The 27,673-nt window shown below is 41.0% G+C and overlaps 1 pseudogene; it reads right to left on the bottom strand.

Annotated features, from left to right (window-relative positions):
- Positions 1 to 12,050: 12,050 nt before the first annotated feature.
- Positions 12,051 to 27,673, bottom strand: part of LOC123394133 — a 35,051-nt pseudogene continuing 19,428 nt past the window's right edge.

The raw sequence follows: 27,673 nt of genomic DNA on the forward strand, positions 1-27,673 counted from the left end.
TGCAAAACTGTTGTATAAATATCATATCCAGAAAAAATATATAATATCCAGGAGATTGACATTGATAAAATTTTGGGGCCTAAGAAAGATCTCTCCAGTTTTTCTTCTCTTCATTTGTTTGTATACATTTAGTACAGTACAACTTTGTCACTTGTGTAGGTTTTGTGTATCTGCCCCTATAGTCAAAATACTCTATAGTTCCATTATCATAAGGACCTCTACTGTTGGCCCTTTTATAACCACAGCCTCTTCATTCCTGTGTGCTCTGCCACTGTCAGTTCAAATGTTACATAGATTTGTATGTATGTCACTTTGGGATTAGTTTCTTTCCCTAGACATAACACCTTGAATATTCATCTAAGTTATTGTATCAATGGTTCATTCCTTTTAGTAGCTCAGTAGTGTTCCATTTTATTTATTTATTTATTTATTTATTTATTTATTTATTTATTACAGTTTGTTTAATCATTTGTTGATAGATCTTGGGTTTTGCAGTTTGGGGCTATTACAAATAAGCTGCTATGAATGCACTGTTTTGTCTTCCCAATAAAATATAAATTCCTTCCCCAAAATAAATATAAATAATAAAAATCATCTAGTTTCTCTGCATCTTCACCATAATTTGTATTAGGACTATTTTTTTGTTTTAACAGTTCTGATAGGGGTGGCTTAGCTTGTTGAGGGTCTCTCTTCAGCTCAGGTCATGATCCTGGGGTCCTGGAATTGAGCCCCTGCATCGGGTTGCTTGTTCAGTGGGGAGCCTGCTTCTCCCTCTCCCTTTGCCTTTCTACCTGCTTCTTGTGTGTGTGCACATGCTCATTCTTGCTCTCTCTCCCTGTCTGTGTCAAATAAATAAAATCTTGAAAAAACCTCTGATAAGTATGTAGTGATAGTTTGTTGTCATTTTATCTTTTTTTAATTATTTTTTAAAGATTTTTATTGTCAGAGAGCACATTAGGGGGAGTGTCAGGCTCCCCGCTGAACAGAAAGCCCAAGGCAGGACTCCATCCCAGAAACCTGGGATCATGACCTGAGCCGAAGGCAGATGGCTTAACCCACTGAGCCGCCCAGGTGTCCTGCTTGCATTCCCTAATGGTGTTTCAGATGTTTTTATTTGTTTATTTGCTGTCTTGTGTTGCTCTTTGTTGAAATACTTCTTCTTGACTTTTGCCCATTTTCTAACTGGGTTGTGGTTTTGCTGATGAGTTTTTTTTTTTAAGATTTTATTTATTTATTTGTCAGAGAGAGAGAGCGAGCGAGAGCGAGCACAGGCAGACAGAGTGGAAGGCAGAGTCAGAGGGAGAAGCAGGCTCCCTGCGGAGCAAGGAGCCCGATGTGGGACTCGATCCCAGGACGCTGGGATCATGACCTGAGCCGAAGGCAGCTGCTTAACCAACTGAGCCACCCAGGCGTCCCATGCTGATGAGTTTTGAGGTCCTTTGTACATTGTGGATTATAGTTCTTTGTCGGACACACGCATACCTCAGAGATATTGCAGGTTTAGTTCCAGATCATGACAATAAAGTGAATGTCACCGTTAAGCAAGTCAAATGCATTTATTGTTTCCCAGTATTCATCAAAGTTACGTTTATATCATACCATAGTCTACTAAAGTGCTCAGTAGCATTATATCTAAAGAAAAAATATAGTACACACCTTCATTTTAAAATATTTCATTCCCAAAATATGCTACCCACTGTCCTTCAGTTCTCAGGGAATCATACTCTTTTTGCTGGTTTGGGTCCTCAGTGTTGTTGGCTGTGGACTGGTCGGGGTGGTGGTTGCCAAAGGCTGGGTGGCCGTGGCTGACTCTAACGGCAACAAGGCACACTTTGCTGTATCAGCTGATGCTTCCTTTCACAAATAGTAGCATGTGGTGCTGCTTGATAGCATTTTACCCACAGAACTTCTTTCAAAACTGGAGTCTGTCCTTTCAAACTCACTGCTGCTTAATCAGCCACATTCTGTGATAGTCTAGGTCTGTTCTTGACATTTCAGCCATCTCCACAGCATCTTCAGAAGTAGATTCCCTTTCATTCATAAGAAGCAACTTCTTGTCTGTTCAGGTTTTATCATGAGATTATAGCAGTTCAGTCACATCCTCAGGCTCCACTTCGAATTCTGGTTCTTGTGCTGTTCCTACCACAGCTGCAGTTACTTCCTTCCCTGCGGTCTTGAACCCCTCAGAGTCCTCCCTGAGGCTTGGAATCCGTTTCTTCCAAACCCCTGTTACTGTGGATACATTGACCTCTTGGCATGAACCACATGGGAATCTGGAATAGGGAATCCTTTTCAGAAGGCTTTCAATTATTTTTCCCAGGTCTGTCAGGGAAATCACTTATGGCAGTTATAGCCTTTTATTTATTTTTTTTTTGAAGATTTTATTTATTTATTTGACAGATAGAGATCACAAGTAGGTAGAGAGGCAGGCAGAGAGACGAGGAGGAAGCAGGTTCCCTGATGAGCAGAGAGCCCGATGTGGGGCTTGATCCCAGGACCCTGGGATCATGACCCGAGCTGAAGGCAGAGGCTTTAACCCACTGAGCCACCCAGGTGCCCAGTTATAGCCTTTTAAAATGTATTTCTTTTTTTTTTCTTTTTTGAGAGACAGAAAGAGAGCGCAAGCAGGGGAAGGGCACAGCGGGAGGGGGAGAAAGAGAATCTTCAGCAAGCTCATTCCCAGCTGAGAGCTGATGGGGAGCTTGAGATCACGATCTGAGTCAGAATCAAGAGTTGGGGGTGCTTAACCGACTGAGCCACCCAGACACCCCCAAAATGTATTTCTTAAAGAGTTAGACTTGAAAATCAACATTATTCCTTGATCCTTGGGCTGCAGAATGGATGTTGTGTTAGCGGACATGAAAACAAGATTAATCTCATTGTCCGTCTTCATCAGAGCTCTTGGGTGACTGGATGAATGAGCAGGAATCTTTTATCTGGGTGATACATGTCAATAATTAATGGACTTAAAATATTCCATATACTGTGATGTCAACAGATGTGCTGTTATGCAGACTTCATTGTCCCATTGATAGGATACAGGCAGAGTAGATTGAGCAGATTTATTAAGGACCCCAAAATTTTTGGAATCATAGAAGAATATTGGTTTCAATTTAAAGTCATCAGCTGCATTAGCCCCTGCTGAGAGTCAGCCCATCTTTAAAAGCTTTGAAGCCAGGCATTGACTTCTCTCCAGCTATGAAAGTCCTAGATGGCATCACCTTCTTGTAGAAGGCTGCTTTGTCTACTTGAAAATCTGTTGGTCAGTGTAGCGCCTTCTTGAATGATCTCAGCTCCATCTCCTGGAGAGCTTGCTGCCGCTTCTCCATCAGCACCTGCCGCCTCACCTGGCACTTTGATACTTCGGAGATGGCTCCTTTTCTTAACTGTCATGAACCAACCTCTCTAAGCTTCTAAATTTTTTTTTTTTTTTTTTTTTTTTTTTTTTTTTTTTTTTTTTTTTTTTTTTTTGCAGCTCACTGACCTTTCTCAACCTTCACAAAATTGAAGAGAGGTAGGACCTTGCTCTGGAGTAGTCTTTGGCTTAAGGGAATGTGGCTGGTTTGACCTTCTATCCAGATCACACAGACTTTCTCTGGATCAGCAATAGGGCTGTTTTGCTTGCTTAACATCTGTGTGTCCACTGAAGTAGTACTTCTGATTTTATTCCAGAACTTTCCTTTTGCATTCATGACTTGGCTGAGTGTCAGAGGAGGCCTAACTTTTGGCCTGTTTTGGTCTCTGATGTGCCCTTTTCACTCAATGAATCATTTCTAGCTTTTGATTTAATTTAAGAGACATGTTGACTTTTTGTTTAATACCTAGAGGACATTGTAGGGTACAAACTGGCCTAATTCCAGCATTGTTGTGTCTCAAGGAATAGAGAGGCTCTTGGAGAGAGAGAGATGGGGGAATGGCTGTTTGGTAGAACAGTCATCGCACAGTTATGGTGCCCCCAAATAATTAAAATGCTAACATCAGGATGACTGATTACATTGCCATAACAAAAATAATAACAGTGAAAAAGCTTGAAATGTTGTGAGACTTACCAAAGGGTGACAAAGAGACACGAAGTGAACAGATGCTTTGGGAAAAATGGTGCCAACAGATTGGCTGGAACCCAGCATCACCACAAAATTTTAATCTGTAACGAATGCATTATCTGTGAAGTGCAGTAAAACAAAGCACAATAAAAATATGCATGTATTTGAAAATCTTTCAAATTTGGCAGAAAACATAAATACACAGATTGAAGAAGAAAGGTAAACCACCAGAGGATAAATTAAAACAAGTCCATGCAGAAAACATAAATACACAGATTGAAGAAGAAAGGTAAACCACCAGAGGATAAATTAAAACAAGTCCATGCAGATAAATTAAAACAAGTCCATAATCAGCCTAAAAACTAATAACAGAAAAAAACATTGAAAGAAGTGCAAGGAAAATTATTAACTTTTAGGGAGCACCGAAACAAATGGCAAGAGATTTCTCATCTGAAACCTTGGAGGCCAGAAGTATATGGCATAAAATTGTCTAAACCATTAAATAATTGTCTACTGTGTATCTGTATTAAAAAAATAGCTTTTGGAAATAAAAGTAAAATATTTTCTCAGATAAAGGAATACAGTTTGTTGCTTGGTGACCTATCTTCAAACAGTGGCTAAAGGAGGTTTTTTTTTTTTTTTTTTTTTTTTCTCAAGAAAATGATAACAGAAGGAGTCTGGAAATTCAGAAGAAAAAGAAGGGAATGGGTAAAAATATTGGTAAGTATAAAACTATTTTCATAGGTTTCTTAAATTATTTCATACTGGAAGCAAAACTATAATACCACCTGACATGGTACTCCGTATATAGAGAGAGAAAATACTAAGGAAAATTATATTTTGAAGTAGGACCTGTAAAGAACATGGGTAGTAATTTTCCATATTTCATGGAGTGATAAAACATCAGTACTAGTGGACTGTGAGCAAACAGTAAGAAAATGGTTCCTCCCCCTCAAAAAATACACTGAATGTTAACTTTGCCCCGGTCATCCCTGAACAGAATCTGTACTGAGGTTTGTCCTTTAGTTTCATTCACATTCCACAGTCGCATTAGCCATTGTCCTCTCCAGTAGCACTTTATTACTGTCCCTCCTTAACTGTTCAACTCTGTCCCTCCCCTCTCCGTTTCCCGAGGTGACCTCTAAAATAAACTATCTGTGCCTAATTCTGTCTCTGCTTTGGTGCAAACCCAGTGTAGTTCTAGTGGTGCCCACAGTGTTCCCTTCAATGAGAACTTGACTTGGAATTTAAAGCTCCATCGCTTAGTAGTCACATTTTGCTGAAGGGCACCTCGCTGATAGTCTGAGGCTAGCCCTCGTCGTCCTGCACGGAGGGTGAGGACGGGTACATTTGTCCTGTGTAGTTGTGGTGGCACGTGGAACAGGATGGGACAATGACAGGTTTATGAGTGACGGAGTTCCTGACTTTCTGCCGTAGAGGCCTCGAAGATACAGGTTCAAGTTAGCTGTCAACTCCGGGCACACAGTCAAGGATAGTAGACCTCCATAAAAGCATTCAGAAGACTCTTCTGTCCTGAGAAGTGAGGTTGTGTCCTGTTAAGCCCTGCCCAAGGTTTAACTTCAGGATAGCAGGAGACTGCAGCGGGGCAGGCGTTACAGACTTCTTGTGTGAAATTCAGGCATCTCCTAAAGAACGAGTGGAAAATTGGGATCTCGAATGGGGAAATTTGCAGCTGTTTACCCAAGACTCTTGAGCCCAGAGGTTCTGTTTAACTCTCCAGACTGCCAGAAGCAGCGGTTTCTGTTTAATGGAGAGAGTACCCTGCCACTTGCTGGAGACCGTGCAGATGCCTGCAAGGAGGCCAGAGCCTTTCAAGACCATACTTGGCCTTCTCGAAAACTCCCATCCCTCTCCTCATTTCCTTCCTTCATATTTAATGTAGCTGTTGATGGATTTAGTTCTGTACTTCCATTATTTATGTTTGGTCCCTCTTTTTCTGTTGACTGATCTCTTGCCCTTTTTCTGCTGAATTTGAATATGTTTTGAATCCCACTTTAATTGATCTGTTGGCATTTTAGCAATATCTCTTTGCCTTATATGTGTAGCCGCTGCTAGGGCAACTACTTCAGTATACATCTTCAACTTTTCACCTTCTAGTTGGAGGTAACCAGGTACCATTTCACATAAAATGTCAAAAACCTTGTAGCCATAAAAGTCCATTTCCCTCCCTCCTGCCTGGCATGTTCCTTTCATTATAGTTGTTACATGTGCATTATAAATCCAGATGAGGTCGTTTTTCGTTTCCAGTTGTTGTGGACTGAATGTATCCCCCGCCAGAATTCATTTGTTGAAAACCCAGCCTCCCAGTAGGTTGGTGGTAGGAGTTGGGGTCCTTGGGAATGAATTAGTATTAGATGTGTTTCTTGGGGTGGGGCCCCCCCCTACTTGCTCTACTTTTGATGGTCAGTGTTGCCACTCGCCATCTGTGGTGTCAGAATTCTGTCATCTTTGGCCTGCGAGCAGATCATAGCAGTGTCTCCTACCATTAGCCTTGGCCTACAGAGGACAGTCACTGCTAAGCTCGTTTGTTGTACCTGTGCTCCCCTAACTGGTATGCTCCCTCCCACTTTAGTGGCCTCTGGGCCCTACAGAGTTAGCATGGTCACTTTTCAGAGGACCAGCCCTGTGACCCTGCAATCCCATTCCTCTTTGTTAACTCCTGGAGCTTTGGTTTTAAAATTGTAGGATGACATCTGTTAGTAGGCTGTTCTTTCAGTGGATGTGTTCATAGGTTCATATGCAAGCTAAAATAGAAATAAAATAGTGCATTATAAATAGTGAGGGTATCTTTTCAGCGATTTGTTTAGGATATACTTCAATTGTATTTGTATATACTACAAATATTTTTTGTCTTTCTGCCTTAAATGCTTTTACTGTATATATAGTGACATGGCTCATCTGATTATATCCTCAGTGTTTTCTCATGTGTAATGTCCTTTGAGGACTTCCTTGACAACCCACACCCCCATCAGTTCTCCAGCTTTCTTTCTTAGGTTTTCATAACAAGTATCTTACTACCTACCCTGCCTTCCCCAGCTAGAAGTAAACCTCGGTGAACACATGGAGTTTTCTTTTGTTCACTGCTATAAACCCCATGCCAAGAATAGTGCCTGGTACATAATAAGTGTTTAAGCATTGTTGAAGGTATGACCACATTTGAGTTCTTATTGCTCCTGGAGAATACTGCATTGCTTAAAGAGAACTGAAGTTTAAAAGAAAGAAAGAAAGAAAGAAAAAACTTACTTAGAGAAACTTATTTAGAGTAAGTTTTCTTACTTACTTACTGAGAGTAAGTTTCTTAGAGATACTTTGTAACCTTTTATTTATTAACAGGGGGGTAGGTATTATTCTTTTATTATTCTCCATTCTTTTCTGTTTTATAAAGTATTTTATTTTTAAAATGACCAGGCTTCCAGTACCTTGAAAAGGTTATCTGTAGCACAAAACCTTGCACCTCTCCTGGCCCTAGTGCTTCTCTGGGAATTGGACTCATGACATTGAGGGCACATGTCCTGGAGGTTTCCAGAAATGGCAGTTCTTTAGTTTTATGGTATGAACATTTTGCCGCAAGAAGAGGTAGGGGGATGGTCTGAGATACTGGAATCACCCACCACCTCTGCTCTCAGTCTCTTCAGGGGAAGATTTGGTCAATATTAAAGCTCCCTTAAGGGGGATTCTGGGATGAAATGGATTGGCAGGCACCATGGGGAAAGTTGAGGCCAGTCTTGTCACAGACATGTGAGATGGGATGGTCACAGTCTTGCAAGGACTCAGACAATTTCAAGCCAAGGGAATGATGAGATGAGATAGTGTGAGATGTTGCTCATGCTGTTGGAGCCTCTGAACGGTTATCTGTAATTAGGGAGTCCATATTCCATCAAAACGCTAATTAAGAGATATCCTTTACACAAATTTACTCATACAATAGAGCAATGCTAAAATGCAGGATTCATTTATGAGGATAAATGGGAAATCATGGCTACAATGAGAACAGTGAATCTTAACTATTCTATTTTTGTAGGTAAACTTAGTATTTTGGCAGCTAACAGAAGCCAGTCTTGGAAGTCTCCCTTTAAGTAGCCTACCCACGACATCCAAGAATATATCAATTTTTATGGATTCTCTGAAAAAAAATTGAGAGTTAAACGGTTAAGTATTACTCAGAGGCTGTCTCTTATAATGTCAGTGTTCTTCTCTTAGCTTCTCCACATTAGTTAGATCTGTATTATTTTCCTCATTAGAATTTCTCAGTTCCCTCATTTGGTCAAAATGTTTTTGACCATTGAAGCCTTTAGTCTCTTCAGTGCAGAATCACCATTTATTGTTGGCTGACCATACTGGTGGCGTGGCAACAGTTAAGCATCTGGGGATCAGACATGGATAAAGATTCTTTCTGTGCAGTGGTCAACGTAAGTGTTATTTCTAGGTATTACTCCAATGAATGGATGTATTAGCCTGCGGGGCCTTTACAACGTAAGCTGTTTTGTCCATTTGTTCCAAAGGTAGAAATAAATAGATCAAATATTTTGGTAATTTGTATCGGTGGTTTTATTCTTGTAGCATTTATTATTAAGTGTATAAATACAGGAGATGATCGTTTTCAATATGATTTTAAGACTGACATTGATTGGTACCTTTTTTAACATAAACTCGTTAGAGAACATGTAGACGTATTTCTGGTGACTTCACTTTTGGAAATGCAGTTCTTACCTTTCAGGCATACATTTTACATGACATTAGATATTTGATAATCCCAGTTTATGAGGGGAAAATTCAAGTTGTTCCTCAGGTCATTTAGTAACAATTTCATGAGAGTTTATAAGGATTTTAGAAGTATAGATCACATTATCATTATCATGAGGAATAGTCTCTTACCTGAAAATATCATGTATTGTCATGATTTTTCTGTATTTTATGTTGGGCAACTTTAAAAAGCTTGCTGGCCAGGGACAGTCTGCCTCTCTTAGAGATGGCCCAGGGCTGGTCCTGGGGTACATCTTTCAAATGCAAACCAACTAGTCCCAGCCCCAACCTCCTCCTCTTAACTCTCTCAGGGCAGCCCAGTACTTGGCTCTGACCTGTATCAACCAGACAACCCAAAATACCCCTTTGGCCCAGAGCTATAATGCGCCATGAGGGAGGGTCCCAAGCCATGTCTGAACTTCAGAGATAAAGCAAGATCTGGTCACCTGTTGAATTTCTTAAATAAAACCCTTACGGTAAAAAACTATCTGAACAATTTCCCTGTCATTGGAGTTTAGTCTTTTTAATTTCCAGCATACAGTTGTAGTTGAGCTGGGATTGCTTCTCTGTCATGGGGGTAGACTGTTGTATGTGGGTAAATCCTTTTTAGACATCAGATTAAACAGTGGTCATTGTAGTGTTATTAATGTGGCAAAACTTCTCAGGGCTTCACATGCTGCATAGCTTTTTGAGATAGAAGAGATTAGCCAGTATCTACAACAAGCTCGATTTATGGCTCTCTTTCTGTTTCGGCTATCTATTACTGCGTAACAAAAACACCCAAAACTTCCTGGCTTAAAATGATTGTTTCTTGTAGGCAGAGTGAGTGGATTCTCTGCTTCCCTTTGGCATTAGCTAAAAAGTCTTGTTTGGCCAGCTAAATTCAGCCAGTGATGGGTTAGGCCAGAAGATCTAAGGAAACTTTGCTCACGTGTCTGGAATTAAATGGGGCTTTCTCCTCATGGCTTGAGTTTCCTCCCAGCTTTGTAATTTCAGATTAGTTTAACTTTCTGCATGATGATTAGCTTCAAGAAGGAAAGTGGAAACTGCCATACTTCCTAAAGGTCTGGGACTTCTGCCATATGCTACTGAGTCAAAGCAAGTCACGAGGCCAGCGAAGATAGAAGGGGATGAGGAAAAAAAGAAAGAAAGAAAGAAAGAAAGAAAGAAAGAAAGCAATATAGCTTTTTAGAATGGAATAAGAGAAGGAATTGATGATATTGTCTTTCTTTGACCACCATACTAACTGAAGATGGGCTATACTTCTAAATCAGCACAGGAATGTAAGAAGTGATAGAAGACTTGGGAGATGGATTCAGGGATTGGTGGGCTTTCAAAAAAAGGAATGTTGAAGGACTGACTGGCTGGCTTTAAGTTGTAAAAGTTTGGTCACTGAAGTGAGGATGTAGCTGACTTTCTGACTGTACAGAACATAGTCATAGTGAATGCTACTGCCGATTGCCCTTCAGAATTGTGGAGCTTTTGGGCTGGCTGGCCCTCGTAAGCACGTGTGCTGATGAAAAACCCATCAGTTGATCTGGTGATCCATTGTCCCTGATCCACTGACTCTTGTGTTTACTAATTCATGGATTAAAACTGTGGCCAAGAGGCAGGCAGTCTCTCTCCACCCTTCTAGATTTTGAAGGCCAGGAATATTTTATTCTCATCAGAGTATCTTTAAAGTCTTTTCATTAGTACAGATTTTATTTTTTTTAATTATTTTTATTAACATAATGTATTATTTGCCCCAGGGGTACAGGTCAATAAAGACTTTATTCTTAATGACAGGTTTGACAGAGTTATTATATTTTCCTCAAAAAGCAGTGATTTTTTAATTAACATATAATGTATTATTTGTTTCAGGGCAAAAAGCAATACTTCTTCATTTTTGATTGAAAAGCCAGAGGAAATTAGGAAACATATTTGCTCTCACAGCAGGTTGAAATAAAGAACTTCTCCAAAGGCATAGCTATAAGCAAGATGGCATGCTCATGTCAGTATTGGGTAGAGTATTGGTAACAGTATTTACTCTACTCTCTTTGAGTATTCAGAAGTTACATAGACGACAAAGCAATTACTGAGTATCACAAGCAGGTGTTCATTAGTGGTCAACAGCAGACAAATCAAGCCATGTTTATAAGTTGAGCTTCAAGAAAGTCCTCATTTGGAAAGGGCAGAAAAGTGGCAGGATTCAGATCAGAGTGGCATTTAGCAATCAGGAAGTTTAGGCAATAAAATAATTCTGCTAGTACTCTAGTAATACTCGTAATGTATGTTACCAGTAATGGAGCTGATAATAATATCTAACATGTGCTTTTCTTGTGTCTCAGACACTATTCTAAGTGCTCTAAAAATATTAACTCATTTATACCTCAAAGCAATCCCATTATTATCACTTCTCTTTTATAGAAAAGGAAACAGGCACAGAGAGGTTAAGTGGCATGCCCCATGCTGGAATTTGAGCTGTGGCCAAAAGAGTTTGGAGTTCCCACTCTTAACCACTACAATGTTGCTTCTACTCTGAAGAAAAAGGCAGTGAAGAACATTCTTAAAACATACAAAATTCTAATGCAGATAGCTCTGCACCCCGCTAAAATATCAACAGTAAGATAGATACTACTACTTTACATAGCATTGTTTTTAGCTGTTTTTAAAAATAATTTGTCTTTTCTTATGAATAAATGTGCCCCTAATGTAAAATTCACTGACCTTTCTTAACAATTGGTTCAGTAACGTCTATATTCATTAAAAAATACAAAAAAAGGAGAAAAAGAAACGTTACAATTTTAAAAGAACATTACACTTAAAATACACATTAGAGCAACAGCAGGAGTCACTGCCCAGACATAATGTGAAGTATGTTCACATTCGTGAAAACTACTGAACCAAAGCTACGTATTTCCTTATGTACAAATACGGATGGATCCACGTGCACATAAACATCCACAGCCTGTCTTGCAGTGCGCTGACTCACATTAGTTCTACATACTAAAGGATTCTTCACATGTGTGCAAGGATGTCACCTGGTTTTTTCAATGTGTTTGTCCTTTTTAAAAAGCTTAAAATGGGGACGCCTGGGTGGCTCAGTGGGTTAAAGCCTCTGCCTTCAGTTCAGGTCATGGTCCCAGGGTCCTGGGATCGAGCCATACATGGGGCTCTCTGCTCAGTGGGCAACCTGCTTCCTCCTCTCTGTCTGCCTCTCCGCCTACTTGTGATCTCTGTCTGTTAAATAAATAAAATCTAAAAAAAAAAAAAAGCTTAAAATGTCTGGACATTGGTAGGTTTCTTAAAAAAAAAAAAAAACAAAGAAAACTCAAAAAGCAAAGAAAAACCCCTCAGAATCTAATTGCTGCAACATGACTTCTGGCGTATCTGTTAACCCCACTCAGTACAGATTCTCCTTGAATTTTTGTCAAGAAACTTGCACATATCTGGAATGCTTGCAAAGGTTCTAGCCTGGCATCGTGGATCTGCAGTTCACGGAAGCAGCATTTCTCGATACAGGCGGTCTATGCAGTTACACCTCTGAGTGCTCCAAGTGCACCTGGCGTCAGCGATTTTGGAATGCTCAGGAAGGGGACTGATAGGAGCGTCTCAGGTGAGCTTTGGCATCTACCGATGGCTGCCTTGTCAGAAAAACTTCCTGATACTCATTTGTTTTTATAGGATTTCTCTCATGTGATTTCTGTGTTGTGCAATCTACTAGGACTTCTGAACGAATGGTCTCCCTCAGATTTTATAATTTGTCGGTTGTCTGGTACTTAGTTAAGTCTGACATGTTGTCAAAACCTCTCCCTTATAGATTTAAAGAATTTCTGTGTCTTTTGTTTTCTGTCAAGGCAGACTGTGACCAAAATTTTCTGAGATAGATGATATTCCTAAGTTTTTTGTCTTGTGTGAATTATCCAATTATTCTAAAGGATGAATTCCAAAAGAAGTTCCCAATACATAGTATTTTTCAGCTGTTTCCTTCTGTGTGTGTCTTCTGATGTGTGGTAAGTTTTGATTTTTGCATAAAAGTTTTCCTACACTCCTGACACTCATAGGGTTTCTCCCCTGTGTGTTTTCTCTCATGTATGATAAAATGTGACTTCTGAGAGAAGGATTTCCCACATTCCTTACATTCATAGGGTTTTTCTCTCCTGTGTGCATCCTTTGATGTAATCTGAGGACTGAATTCACGGAGAAAGATTTACCACATTCATGACATTCATAGGGCTTCTCCCCTGTGTGTTTTCTCTGATGTTTTGTGAGGTCTGATTTATAGTAACAGCTTTTTCCACATTTATTACATTCAAAGGGTTTCTCCCCTGTGTGAGTTCGCTGATGTACTGAGAGGGCTGACTTCTGGTAGAAGCATTTCCCACATTCCTTACATCCATAGGGTTTCTCTCCTGTGTGAGTTCTCTGATGAGTTTTGAGGTGTGAATTTCTAGAAAAGAATTTCCCACATTCCTTACATTTGTAAGGTTTCTCCCCCGTATGTGTTCTCTGATGTACTGTGAGGTGTGATTTCTGGGAAAAGGATTTCCTACATTCCTTACCTTCATACGTTTCTCCCCTGTGTGTGTGTTTTCTGATGTACCATGAGGTATGCCTTAACATAGAAGAACTTCCCACATTCATTACACTCCAAGGGTTTCTCTCCTGTGTGTGTTTTCTGATGTTCTACAAGGTGTGGCTTCTGGCAGAAGGATTTCTCACACTGATTACATTCGTAGGGTTTCTCCCCTGCATGAGTCCTCAAATGTCTACTAAGAGATGATAGGTGATAGAAAGTTTTTTTACACTCTTTACATTCATAGGTTTCCTCTCTGGTGGGAGTTTTCTGTTGTACTGTGCGGTCTCCATTTCTAGAGCCAGATTCCCCGCATGCCCTGGTTTGTCCTTTTGTCCTTCGAATGAATATGCTGATGTATTACGAGGATAGACTTCTGGCAGAAGGACTTTCCACATTCGTTGCATTTATGGATTTTCTCTCTGGCTTGAGTTTGCTGGTGTTGTGTGAGTTCTCTATTCCTGGGGAGAAATTTCCAAATTCAGTAATGTCTAAGGCACACTCGCTGAGAACCAATTTCTAGAGACTTTTATGTCTATAGATACAGAATCTATAGAGTAGATTCACAGTTTCTCCACTATGAATGTTCTCTGACACCCACTGTGGTTTACCATTTGGTAGAAGGAACCTTCCCTTGCATTGTATGCACAGAGTCTCTCAAATGCCTGAGACCTATCTACAATGCCTCCCTTACTGTGTACCTCAGAAGAATTAAAAGGCAACTTCAAAGCTGGAATATCTTGGTCCTACATAAGATCTCCATTATGGAAGAGAACTTTCCCATTTGGGCTATATGCTTCGGAATGCACTCCAGTGTTAGTTTTCTCACATTTAGTGTGAACTAGTGTGGTCCCACTTCCAGTACTCGCGTTCTTATTCCAAGGCTTCTAATCTTAAAATCAAAATCTTGGACTTGCCTTGAATTTTCAGCTCGGATTTCCTGGCATTTTGCTCCTCTGTCATGAATTTTCCAGAGATCTTCTATAAGGAAATCCAAAATTTAGTACTATATAAATCTCAATGTTATTAGTATGGTTGTAGCGTTAATTCTTAGGCTTCAGGCCAATCTCCCCAAATAAACTAACTCTCAAATGCAAATTTCTTCTAACCCACTGGTTTAGAAAAAACACATAAACATTAAAAACTATGGTACCAGACCCAGGAAGAAACGTAGTTATAAACCTAAGTACTTCTAGCACTTTACAAAAAATATGACTTTAAAAACTTGGGAGGAAAAAGTTAAGGGGTTGTGGAGAATAGGGAGCAGAGAAGAAAGGATCTTTAGAGTGCTGCTGAAGACGACTTTGGGACTCAGAATGCTGTAAGCCCATGACAGACAAGAAAGAGTAAGTCGGATGAAAAGAAAAATTAGTAGACAGCTATGTCTACTGGAATATCAGGGGAAAGATGAAACTGGATGGAAAGCTAACAGGTCTTTGTCGCTCAAAATTAATTTGCTTTGTTATTTTAGCAGACTGTAAACTTCTGCTTGCTTCCCTCTGTACCCGCACACAACAATCCGGATGCCAACGCCAACGGGATTTTCTGGGCACACCGGTTTCCCCTTGTGTGGAGGAACAGTTTCACACTTAGAGCTCTCGCTCTCAGGCTTGGTCTCCTGTTTTCATAGTTTAGTTCCCACCTCTCTGTTTCAATTTACTACATGATCTCTAAAGAATTACTCAACATCATTCTGGAACCCTTACTGACCTTCATATTTATTCATCTTTAAATGCTTGACAGAAACCGAAAGATTATGAGCAGAGGCTTGGGACTGGAATTTCGTAGCATTTGTGGGGAAGACAGAAGATGCTGCTTGATGAGAACCCGGACAAGGCTAACTGGGACACTCAGGAACCAAGATCCTGTGTGTCTCTGGTCTTAGGAAAGGGGGAACCCTTGCAGGAGTTACTGTGAAGGGCACAGAGAAGACAGTGCCTGCCTCTTACTAAAATTCACATTCAGTCTCTCAACAGATACCTAGTGAACAACTACTAGAAACCAGACATTGTTCCTGGTCCTGGCAACAGCTAAGTACACAAGTCAGGAGTATAAAAAAAGCATTTACAGAAGCAGAGTGAGATCATCTTAGTAGTCTTTTGGCTTGTTTTTAGCTTTTTAAATCTTCGTGTTACAATACTCCTGAGTAAGGTGTGGTAGATTTTAGAAGGGATAATAATTAATACTTTGTGTGAAAGACAAACCACATGTAAAAGGAGGCATCAGCTCTGAAATAATGTAGTTGAGGAAAGGCATAAAGGTTTATAATTTGATATTTCAGAGTTTAAAGAGAAAAAAGGAAGTTAATAAAACCGGTGTTGAAAATAACTGAGGCATCTCATTGTTAGCAAAGGGAGGGAAGGACATTTGGAGAAAAATTTATCATCAGATTTGAGATCACAGTGTTCTAGAATTCCAGTAACTGGGAATTCTAGAAGAAAGATAAAAATCTAAGATGGGGTTGGGCAGCAATTCGATTTCATATATAGGAAAGAGAGAAGTCTATTTTTAAAAGTGTGGCAAAGGAGGAATTTATGTGAAAAAAAAAACGAAAACTGGAGGTGTGATTTATGGTACTTGCATATGCAGATCCAAGAATCCTTGGGAGAGAGGAGGAAGCAGGCTCACCTCTGAGCAGAGAGCCCCATGCAGGGCTCGATTCCAGGACCCTGGGATCATGACCTGAGCTGAAGGCAGAGGCTTTAACCCACTTAGCCACCCAGGCACCCCACTATAGGGCATTTTAAAAGATGCCTAAAAATATTTCATAATGCAAAAGGCACCAACCATCTCATTAGCAACAGGTGCCACAGGTCCTCACTCACCCGGGTAATTCCGGTATGGAAATTCCACTTCCAATATCCACGGTTTCTTTTCCTGTTTTTCAGCTTGAAGACTGCATTCGACTTATTCACATGGTAACCTATTAATGGGAAATTGTGTAATACAGATTACTTGAAATTTAAGGGATTCTGAAGGATGAGGAAATGCAGCTTTAGCAGAACAATTGAAGGTCCCACTTAGGCTTGGCAGATGTTCATCTAGTTCTGAGTAGCAATGTTAACAGAGATAAGCATATACTGAGCAATCCTTTATATTATTATCTCCTTAATAACAGGCAATAATTTTACTTAAGACAATTTTTTTTTTTTAAGAGATAGAGCACAAGTGAATGGTGGTGGGGGAGAGGTGGGAAGGGCAGAGGGAGAGGGAGAATATTTTTTTTTGTTTTAAGATTTTATTTATTTACCTGACAGGGAAACAGGTCACAAGCAGGCAGAGAGGCAGGGAGAGAGAGAGGGAAGCGGGTCCCCCGCTGAGCAGAAAGACCAATGTGGGGCTCAATCCCAGGACTCTGAGATCATGACCCGAGCTGAAGACAGAGGCTCAATGCACTGAGCCACCCAGGCACCCCCAGAAAGGGAGAATCTTAAGCAGCCTCCATGCTCAGTGATGACAGGGCTTGATTTCATGACCCTGAGATCAAGACCTGCGCTGAGATTAAAAGTTGGATACTTAACTGACTGAGCCACTCAGAAAGCCCCAGGATATTTTGTTTTAGGTACTGTTTTAAGGGCTTTAAAATCACTAATTCATGTACTCTTTTGTAACAACTTTATAAGGTAGAAATTATTTTTATCCCCATTTTACAGACGAGAATACTGAGGCCTAAACCCAGGCAGTCTGGCTCCATGGTCTCTGCTTTCAGCCACTCTACTATGCTATTATAGAGGGAAGAGGAGTAATCTCCACAGAGGCCAATCATCACCTAGTGCCTTTTTCAACAGAGAAGACAATGCAAACAAAATGAATGGGCAAACAAATAAACAAGCGCACAAATTAAACAAGCACTCACAGTTTTGTGTAAAACTGATCAGACTTCTGGAACTACAACATGCATACAACATGTATGCTAGGACATGAGGTCTACAAATACCTCTGCAAGTTAAAAAAGCCTCTTAGGGTTGAGAAGCTACAACAGGCACCCTCCCTAGCTCAATCTTTCCTACAAATTTCCCTTCTTACACACTCACCTCTACTGAACAAAAAACTCCCCACCCCCTTCTGCGCTCACTAACATCAGCAGCATTAAACCTCAGGCCACTTCTCCTCAAATTCTGCTCTGGGATAATCCAGTTCTCCGCTCCATTTTCCGTGGATAACACTCCGAGTGTTGCAATATGCTGCACGTTAATTCGTCCCATAACATGATCTAGTCCACGATTTGTCGTTTACAACAGCACATTACAACACCCCATGCTTTCTTCCACCTGGAACCAGAACACAGAAATCTTGAGCAAACGTGCTCCAGGTATTGCCATGGTTACACAGGCGGCGGGGGGGTGGTGGTGGTGGTGGTGGTGGTGGTAAGGGGAAGGATTGCAGCGGGGACTCTGTGCAGACATCTGCGAAGTTCTAGATACGAGCTAAAATCGAATTGAATTTTCTGTTTAAGAAGATTTGGGACACTTCTTCGTTCATATTATGAAAGATAATATGTGTTTTTAAGCCTTTTTTTTCATAGCAGAATCCTTTTGCATAAGGTTTGAAAGTTGCAAAAATCCCTCCCATCTAGGTAGAAATCTTAATTGGTTTCATAGATCGTCCTTCATCTTCTAGAAAGCTGACTGTCTTACACAGTAAAAGGGTACCTGGAGTTTTCCAAATAAGTACTTCTCAGAGACTGATATTTAATTGTGCAAGGCTGAGGTTCAAATATGCTTGGAGAAGTATGTAGGAAAAATTTCAAGCTTGAAACTCCTTCTTGAATAATAAATATAAAAGTGTTACTGGATTATTAATGTGGATGTCAAAGATAAATTTACTGTTTGATATTTTAGCAATTTGCAAAACTGATCTAAATTCTTTTTTAAACTCACCTAGGGATGCTCCCAAATTGGAACACACAAAGGAGGCTGTCAGATAAGGAAGAAATACCAAATAGTAATTATTGCCAAGTTTCAATTCAGTAAAGCTCCAAAAGGACAGAATTCATATGAAGAATACAGGTGAGGTTTTTGGCTTTCACTTTCAGTTGCCCCTCCCTTTTTTTTTCTGGCCCCATGAAGCTTGATTCTCTCTCCAATGACAGGAAGGATTCCAGAACTATTGCACACTCAGGTTTAAGGAATACATTTCCCCTTCCCCCAAATCCCTCCCTCTCTCCACCCCCGAGCAGCTATCAGGAAATGCCTGAGTGGTAACGCTGTCCTTTTTTTTCTGTGAATGGAAAGCCTTCCTGATCCTTTTTATCAGTAGGAATATCTGACAAGGCAGGGATCAGATAATTCCCATTTCTAAATCGGCTAAAATTAACAAGTCAGGAAATGACAGATGCTGGTGAGGATCTGGAGAAAGGGGAACCCTCCTACACTGTTGGTGGGAATGCAAGCTAGTGCAACCACTCTGGAAAACAGCATGGACGTTCCTCAACAAGTTGAAAATAGAACTACCCTATGACCCAGCAATTGCACTTCTGGGCATATACCCTAAAGATACAAACGTAGTGATCCGAAGGGGTATGTGCACCCAAATGTTTATAGCAGCAATGTCTACAATAGCCAAACTATGGAAAGAACTTAGATGTCCATCACAGATGAATAAATAAAGAAGATGTGGTGGGGCACCTGGGTGGCTCAGTGGGTTAAAGCCTCTGCCTTCGTCATGATCCCAACTTCCTGGAATCGAGCCCCGCATCGGACTCGATGCTCAGTGGGGAGCCTGCTTCCTCCTCTCTCTCTCTGCCTGCCTCTCTGCCTACTTGTGATCTGTCTGTCAAATAAATAAATAAAAATCTTAAAAAAAAAAAGAAGATGTGGCATATATGTATACAATGGAATACTATGCAGCCATCAAAAGAAATGAAATCTTGCCATTTGTGATGACGTGGATGGAACTAGAGGGTATCATGCTTAGTGAAATAAGTCATTTGGAGAAAGACAACTATCATATGATCTCCCTGATATGAGGAAGTAGAGATGCAACGTGGGGGGCTGGGGGGGGTAGGAGAAGAATAAATGAAACGAGATGGGATCGGGAGGGAGACAAACCATAAGTGACTCTTAATCTCACAAAACAAACTGAGGGTTGCTGGGGGAAGGGGGGTTGGGAGAAGGGGGGTGGGGTTATGGACATTGGGGAGGGTATGTGCTATGGTGAGTGCTGTGAAGTGTGTAAACCTGGCGACTCACAGACCTGTAGCCCTGGGGATAAAAATACATTATATGTTTATTAAAAAAAAAAAAAGATGGAAAAAAAAGTAAGGGAAAGAGTGCTAGTCAAGACTTCTCTTTCAGAATTTGAAGACCAAGAACAGAGGACTTTTGCTCCTATTCTTTCATTTCTGCCTCAAATATGGACGTGATTCTTGATGGTGCTGAGCAAGCCCACAACGATGAAGCAACAAGAATGGGATGGAAGCCAATGTGCTAAGAAATAGTACATGTAAAGATGAGGGGCGCCTGGGTAGCTCAGTCGTTAAGTGTCTGCCTTTGGCTCAGGTCATGATCCCAGCGTCCTGGGAATGTGCTCTCCATCGGGCTCTCTGCTCAGTGGGAAGCCTGCTTCTCCCTCTCCTACTCCCCCTGCTTGTGTTCCCCTCTCGCTGTGTCTCTGTCAAATAGATAAATATTTTTTAAAAAGTTTAAAGATGAAAAAGGACATTTGCCCCTGATGCCAGCGTTGAGCTGGTCATTAAAAATCCACACCTGCTTTCCTATAGACTTCATATTTGAGACAAGTAAGCACTCATTATCTAGCCCATTAACAGGGTATTCTATTACTACAGCTGAATACATTCACTGTGAATATAGCTATAAATCAACATCTCAGACTGGGCTATTTGACTTACAATGTTTGTGTTGGCTACTTAGATGATGCTGAAAACACCCAAGTCCACAAACAAGAAAGCATACCCACATGTGCACCCTTCTCCTACAGATCATTAATGAATAATATGAACAATATGAATAATATGGGGATATTTAAAACATTTTTCCATACGAGTCTATGTTGTAGACTTCACCGAACATTTTAAAATTTCAGTGTAAAAATCTCCCCAAGCTAAGAAGGAGCCGACTAGAGAGAAAAGGAAGCATCATGTGTGCAGAGAGGGAGTCACAAAAAAATGGCCCAGTGTGCTGTGGGGAGTAAGGGGGCTTGCAGAGCAGGCAGGATGATTTGAGAGCAGGTGCCAGGGCAGATCATGGTAAATTGCTTACAGTTTATCTTATAGACAATGCAAAACAACAGGTCTTTTACTAGTGGAGAGATAGGCTCAGATTTCAGATAACTCATCATTTCAGTATTTTTCTGTAATGTAAATATAATACATAGCCAAGTGGATGTTTAAACAATACACAAGTATATGAAAATGGAGGATTTCCTTGCTTTCCTACCTATCCTCTCTCAGAAGAGCTCCTAGTACTATTTGGTGTATATTCTTCTGGACTTTTTCTTTTTTGTGCATACTGTACCATCTATTTTATCTATTTATTCCTTTGCTTGCATCTGTCTCTGTCTCCCTGTATCTGTTTGTATATGTGTATATATCTCTCTATATATAAATATAGAGAGATATGGATATAGGTATATAGATAAATATACAAAGATAAATATGGACATTTATCTTTTTAACAAAGATAGAAACACCAAGAAAGATAAAATGACAAACATAGGATATATTAGTAGCATACTATTTTGCCCAAGAGTATATTGTTGATATCCTTCCCTGCCAGCACATGCAGATTTATCTCATCAATTTCTTTTTAAAGATTTTATTTATTTATTTGAGAGAGACAGAGAGAGTGTGAGAGAGAGCATGAGATGGGAGAAGGTCAGAGGGAGAAGGGGAGAAGGTCAGAGGGAGAAGCAGACTCCCCATGGAGCTGTGAGCCTGATGTGGGACTCAATCCCAGGACTCCAGGATCATGACATGAGCCAAAGGAAGTTGCTTAACCAACTGGGCCACCCAGGTGCCCCTATCTTATTATCCTTAATATACATACTGTAATCTATGCCAGGGATTGGCAGCCTTCAGGCCCAGGGGCCAAATCAGCATGTCTCTGTTTTTGCAAATAAAGTGTTTATTTTTTTATTTTTTTATTTTATTTTATTTTATTTTTTTGCAAATAAAGTTTTATTGGAACACAGTCATGCTCATTATTTTATGGATCATCTTTTTGGCCACTTTTTTGTTTTTTTCATTAAGATTTGATTTATTTATTTGCTTTAGAGAAAGAGAGAGAGAGAGAGAGAGAATGCATGAGTCCACACAAGGGAGGGGCAGAGTGAGAGAGAGAATCCTAAGCAGACTCCATGCCAATCACAGACCCCGATGTGGGGCTAGATCCCACCGTCCCAAGATCATGACCTGAGTTGAAACCAAGAGTCAGAGGCTTAGCCAACTGAGCTACCCAAAGGCGCCCATCATTTTGGCTGCTTTCCTGATGTAAGAGCAGAGTCAAGTAATCATGGCAGAGATCATATAGCATGAAACCCCTAAAATATGACTATTTAGCTCTTTACAGAAAAAGTTCGCTGATTTCTGGTATAGTAGGTAGGCATTAGAAAAAATGTCATTTTTTTCCATATGATAGACACTTAAGTCACCCAATTGTTTTGTCACAAATAAAATGGGAATAAATGTTTGGATACATACATCCATACCCTTATGTGTGAGGAGAATCTTCTAGAAGTTGATTTGCTGTATGAACAGATTATCGTTAAGGCTTGTTTTGTTTTGGGGAAAGAATCCTGGTAGCAGTGTGTAGGGGAGTCTGAGTAAGGAATCTTAGGACAAATGGATCAATTAGGAGGCTGTTCTTATCATCCAGGCCAGAGATGAGGAAAGGCCGAAGGTGAGAATGGGCAGAAGTGTTAGAACTGAAGCAAGAAATACCAAGAAGGCCACACTGGATAAAGTCAAGGTCGAAGGGGGTGTTGTAAGTGCTTCTGGGTTTAAAATGCTCCTGAAATCACAAGGTGCGTAACTCACCCCCCCCAGAAGAAGAATAAACAACAAGAGAAATGTGAAGTTAAGGCAACATATTTCCCTGAACATCACTTTTATGACACAGCCATGTGAAACTCACACATGCACTTTCATTTTGTGACAAGCAAGATCATGAACTAAGATTTCTAATTCTTTGTATTACCAAAGTCAGCTATTTAAACCCAACAGTTCCTTGTGTGGCCATCTAAAGCCTTCTGTCTTTCCACCTTCCTGCGCATTGTGAGCCTTCCCTCAGGTCCCCTAGGCAGCCATCTTCATTACAATGCTTTCCCTCATGCACGGAAAGGTGGGTAACACACTCCTGAGGCTAACATCCCTGAGTCCCTCAAATTGAGATTACTGAGATGTTTATTCAGGTGCCTTTTTCTGCATCACATTTTAATAGGAAATCACGTGTTTCCTGTGTATATCCTCATACCACAAGTTAAACATATTTTCGTATTTTGTTAAAATTATTTCTTTCACTTGATGGCCATTTTTCACAAAGAATTAAATTTTCTATGCCATAGGCATTACTGATTACACTCAGATCACCAGAGGACTACAAAGTCATATGGATACAGAGAGACACTGGTACTGTCTAGGTTCACCCACGGCCTTTGGAACCATTCGGATCTAGGTGCCACGAACTTTCATTGAATCTGAGAGGAACCACATGAGGGCAAAATAAAAATTACTAAATCCGAAAATGCCATGGGGGTCAGCTGTACCCTCCAAGCATGTTCAACATGTTTTAATACAGAGCTTTTGTGACTATTGATGAGGGAGCAGGAGGCTGGCTGAGGACAAAGTAAAAGCTGGCGCCTTGCACCCCCTCTTCACCTGCTCCCCTCCATATGTGTAGCATTCCTCAGGCACCCCTGATCGCCATAAAACGATAAATAGTTAACTTGCAGGGATCGCAATCCTGCAGAACAGGAATCTCCCTTGCTCTACAAATGTCCTAGAGACCTAAACAGGGAGGTTACCGTATCAATAACACAAATTTCCAGAGGCAAATAACTCTCGGTTCCTGAAGCCCTAATGTCCCCCTCCCACCATAAACTGGAGGAGACTGAGGTAGAAGGGAATGTAAATGATAGCCGGATCATAATACCCCACCAAGAATCTCCCAACTATCTTGACGTTAATGCCTGACCTAAAGACGACACTGATCAAGCCATAAGGGCAAGGACTCCCCCCCGGCACCTTGTAGGCCCTCCCTAACATGTGAGGACTCTGTTGAAGCCTCCCATCCCTTCACCACCCTCCCCCCAACTGCAGGGTATATAACATGCCCACCCTCACAACCCGGGGCAGCAGCTCTTCCTGCCCACGGGTCCTGTCCCCGTGCTTTAATAAACCACCATTTTGCACCAACGACGTCTTAAGAATTCTTTCTTTAGTCGTCGGCTCCGAACCTCCTCACCCCACCGAACCTGACTTAGGTTCAAGAACTTCATCATCAACTATTAAACCAGAATGCTCTAAAATCCAAAAACCACTTTATTATTTTTTTTAATTTTTTTTAATCAAAAAAACACTTTAAAAATGAGTTGATACTGGGATGCCTAGGTGGCTCAGTCATTTAGCATCTGTCTTTGGCTCAGGTCATGATCCCAGGAACCTGGGATCGAGCCCTGCCTTGGGCTCCCTGCTCGGTGGGGAGCCTGCTTCTCCCTCTACCACTCCCCCTGCTTGTGTTCCCTCTCTCGCTGTGTCTCTCTGTCAAATAAATGAATAAAATCTTAAAAAAAAATGAGGCGATAGATACCACATTTGTGGTTTGTTTGCTGTTTATCATGGCAATTTTTAAGAGAAAAGGAGGTGCCATAAGAGACAGAATCAGATCAAAAGAAAGCTAAATGTCCAAAAGAATAGGTAAACTGAAAACAAATGATTCTAGACCCTGAGGAGGAAAAAATGATGGAATGACAGAGTGATCTAGAAAGAGAAGAGCTACAGCAGCAAAGCTGACAGCAAAATTTCATGATTCCTCTTGGAACATGGGGTTTATACAACTGTTCTACATACTGAATAGGTCAGCAATCATACAACCAGACTTTCCATTTGAAAGCAAAGATCCTGTGGCTGTCTCTGTCTGGAAGAACCAGAGTTCTTAGCTCTGGCTGACAAAAGAGCGACATAGATGCATTTACTTGAGACTTCTGAGATCAGATCCAAGGGAACTAGGGGCTAGGACAAACAAAGCCCCCCCACCCTTTTTAAAAGATTTTATTTATTTATTTGTCAGAGATCACAAGCAGGCAGAGAGAGAGGAGGAAGCAGGCTCTCCACCGAGCAGAGAGCCCGATGCGGGGCTCGATCCCAAGGACCCGAAGGCAGAGGCTTTAGCCCACTGAGCCACCCAGGTGCCCCAACAAAGCCCTTTCTAATGGCCACCCAAGGGTGCCACATGCAGGTGGTAATGCAGAGTGCCCTTTGCTACCGACTGCCCCAGATCTCCCCCTCTGGAATGATCCAAGTCCTCACCACTCCCCGCCCCCCCCCCCCATAAAATAGCTGAATTGAAGAAGAAATTCAGAACACTGATGTGTAAAATCATGCAGGACACGTTCTTGGGAGAAAAAAAAAAAATCACTGATGTTCTGGCCTGGCCCCCATGGAGAAGTCGGGAAAGGCCAGAGTTCTAATGCAGGAAAATGCTCAATCTGGAAAATGTTCTGACCCTAAACAAGCAATTTCCACAAGATCTAAGGATTTCACTAAAGGAAGCATCAGATACAGGAAAAAAACAAGAATTCAATACTACTAACAAAAGCTTAGAACAAACAGTTACCTTCTCTATTTCTCGCTGCATGTTTTTTTTTAATTTTTATTTTATTTATTTTTTCAGATTTTATTTATTTATTTGACAGACAGAGATCACAAGCAGGAAGAGAGGCAGGCGGAGAGAATGAGGAGGAAGCAGACTTCTTGCTGGGCAGAGATCCCGATGCGGGGCTCGATCCCAGGACCCTGAGATCATGACCTGAGCCGAAGGCAGAGGCTTTAATCCACTAAGCCACCCAGTCGCCCCTGTTTTTTTATTTTTAAACCTACATTTAGAATTCATTTCATCCTGCCCTGCAGTGGATTTTCTACATGTATTTTCACCAGGCTGAGCTCTCCTTGAAGGCACAAGTCCCACTTTATTCATCCTTGTCTCCTCCTCATGCCCCTCCATCCTTTCCCAACTCCAGTAACCACGAGGCATCGTAACGGTCATATAATTTTACCCCCTTCTGACTGCTGCCAAGTCTTTGTTTCAGTATTTTCCAGAAAAGGCATTCCCTTGAAACAACCTGATGGAAAACAATACTTTGAAAGTGAACACTGATCCTGAGGTATGCTTTATGAGAAAAAAATTTCTGCAGCCAAACAGATTTGAAAGATGGGATATATGCTCTTTTCCTCTCAGTTCCCAATGTACATGAGCAAGTTCAAGGCTCCAAGAAGACCTGTAAGAAGATCAGTTCAGTCCTGCTTAGCCCCGTCTTCCCTGTTTTGCTAAGAGTATGTTTTTTGTTTTAATCATATCTATAGAAATACTCTGGAAATACTGCACTCTAGAACTTTGCTACTTGTGGTGAGTGTGCTAAGTGTGGTCCCCATGGTCACCAGCACGGACATCACCACGGAGCCTGTCAGAAACACCCCCAGTGATTCACACACATTAGTGTTTGTAAACACTACGGAACACACCTAAGGAAGCTCTGGTGTCCTGGAAAGGGCGTTAGCCTGGGAACCGGATAGATCCATCTGATTCCATCAATTACAAATCACATGCTCTCCTGCAAAAAAATACACATCTTGTGTGGTCATGGCAAACGTAATGCATAAATCACCTAGCCCATGATAATCAATAAATAATAGGAATTAATAGTATTCCTGCTCAACAAATGTCAAGCAAAACCACAAATAACATTAAGCGTTTACTGTAGCCTAAAGTTGAAGAGGGTAATGTTTGAAACTCCTCTCTTTGCAGTATTGGTAGTCTACATTGACTTATGATGCAGCATTGGTAGTCTACATTGACCTTGGTTATTCATCGTGGGTTTCAGTAACCCTTGGTGAGATCGTTTGCTGTGACACATGTACTTTTTTTCCCTCTTGTTTTCTCTCTGCATTTTATTTTCTCTGTAGGACAACATGACTATTTGGTGATAAGCTCTCAGAATTCCAGTTATTTATACAAGCCTTTTCTTCTTACTTCCTCTCTCCCATTTCTGGCATCGCTTTTTGTTAAGAAAATACTCACTTTATTCAGTTTATTGCATCACTAGTTTGATTCGACCCCTTCCAATTTGACCATATAAATGCATGGATATACTCCCTGCTTGAGGGTCATTCTACCACGTTTCATATGGCCTTATACCAAATAAAGTGGGGTGAAAGTCAGAAGCTGGGCTCTTCCCTACAAAGCCACTTTTGGTAAGAAACCTTCAATTTTTATGACCACCTTGACACCCCGTGACACCAAGATTAAACTGCTGGTCTTTTATCCTCAAAATGTGTCTTCCGTTTATTCCTGTCAAATGCCAGATTGTCAAAATAAAGTCTGCATAGGCTCCTACTGTCTGTTGCTATAAACAATTAGCATCACAAACATCATAACTAGAAAATAATAATAAAGCATTAACCGCACCTGACCCTGAACAGGACCTATTGCCATAGGGATGCCGACTTAAACAAACAGCCAGTGAGGCCCAGGGGCCAGTGGCAAAGGGACCTTTGGGTTTCCTGGGAGGCAATGGAGAGCAATGAGGAGGACAGAGATGGATTCCCAGGCTTCGTGAATAGAGAGAGACCTATAAAGAGGTTTGCTGGCTTCCACTGTGAAAGACCAACATCTCTCCAGAGAAGCCAGGACAGAACAGTGGCGACACTAGTACCTTCTAGAACATTCCGAGTGAGGCACCCTGTGTGTGATACAGTACCCTCATCTGTAGAATGAGGGAATAAAATGATCTCCGGGTCTCTTTCATTTCCAGACTGTTATAAGTTTATGTTTCCAGACAGACCTAGGAATTCCCCCCCGCCAACCCCAGAATTTCCCGAGCTGCAGAGCATGGTAAAATGACAGAAAAGGCTTTCTAGGGTCATATAATTTCACACCAGTGGTGGTCAGTCAACTGAATGACCAAATTCCTTCACATGATCGCACTTGTTATCCTACAAAAGGCAATTTTAGGCTCACGGGACAAGACTTTTGAATAGTAACTATGTGGAATATGTCTTTACCTGTTCGGGATTTGTCAAGCCAAGAGATAAATATGAGAAGTGGCTACAGAACAGCCTCTCTTTGCCAAAAAT

This window comes from Mustela putorius, unplaced genomic scaffold, assembly GCF_011764305.1.
Source record: "Mustela putorius furo isolate JIRA1106 unplaced genomic scaffold, ASM1176430v1.1 tig00001533_pilon_pilon_pilon, whole genome shotgun sequence".
NCBI lineage: Eukaryota > Metazoa > Chordata > Mammalia > Carnivora > Mustelidae > Mustela > Mustela putorius.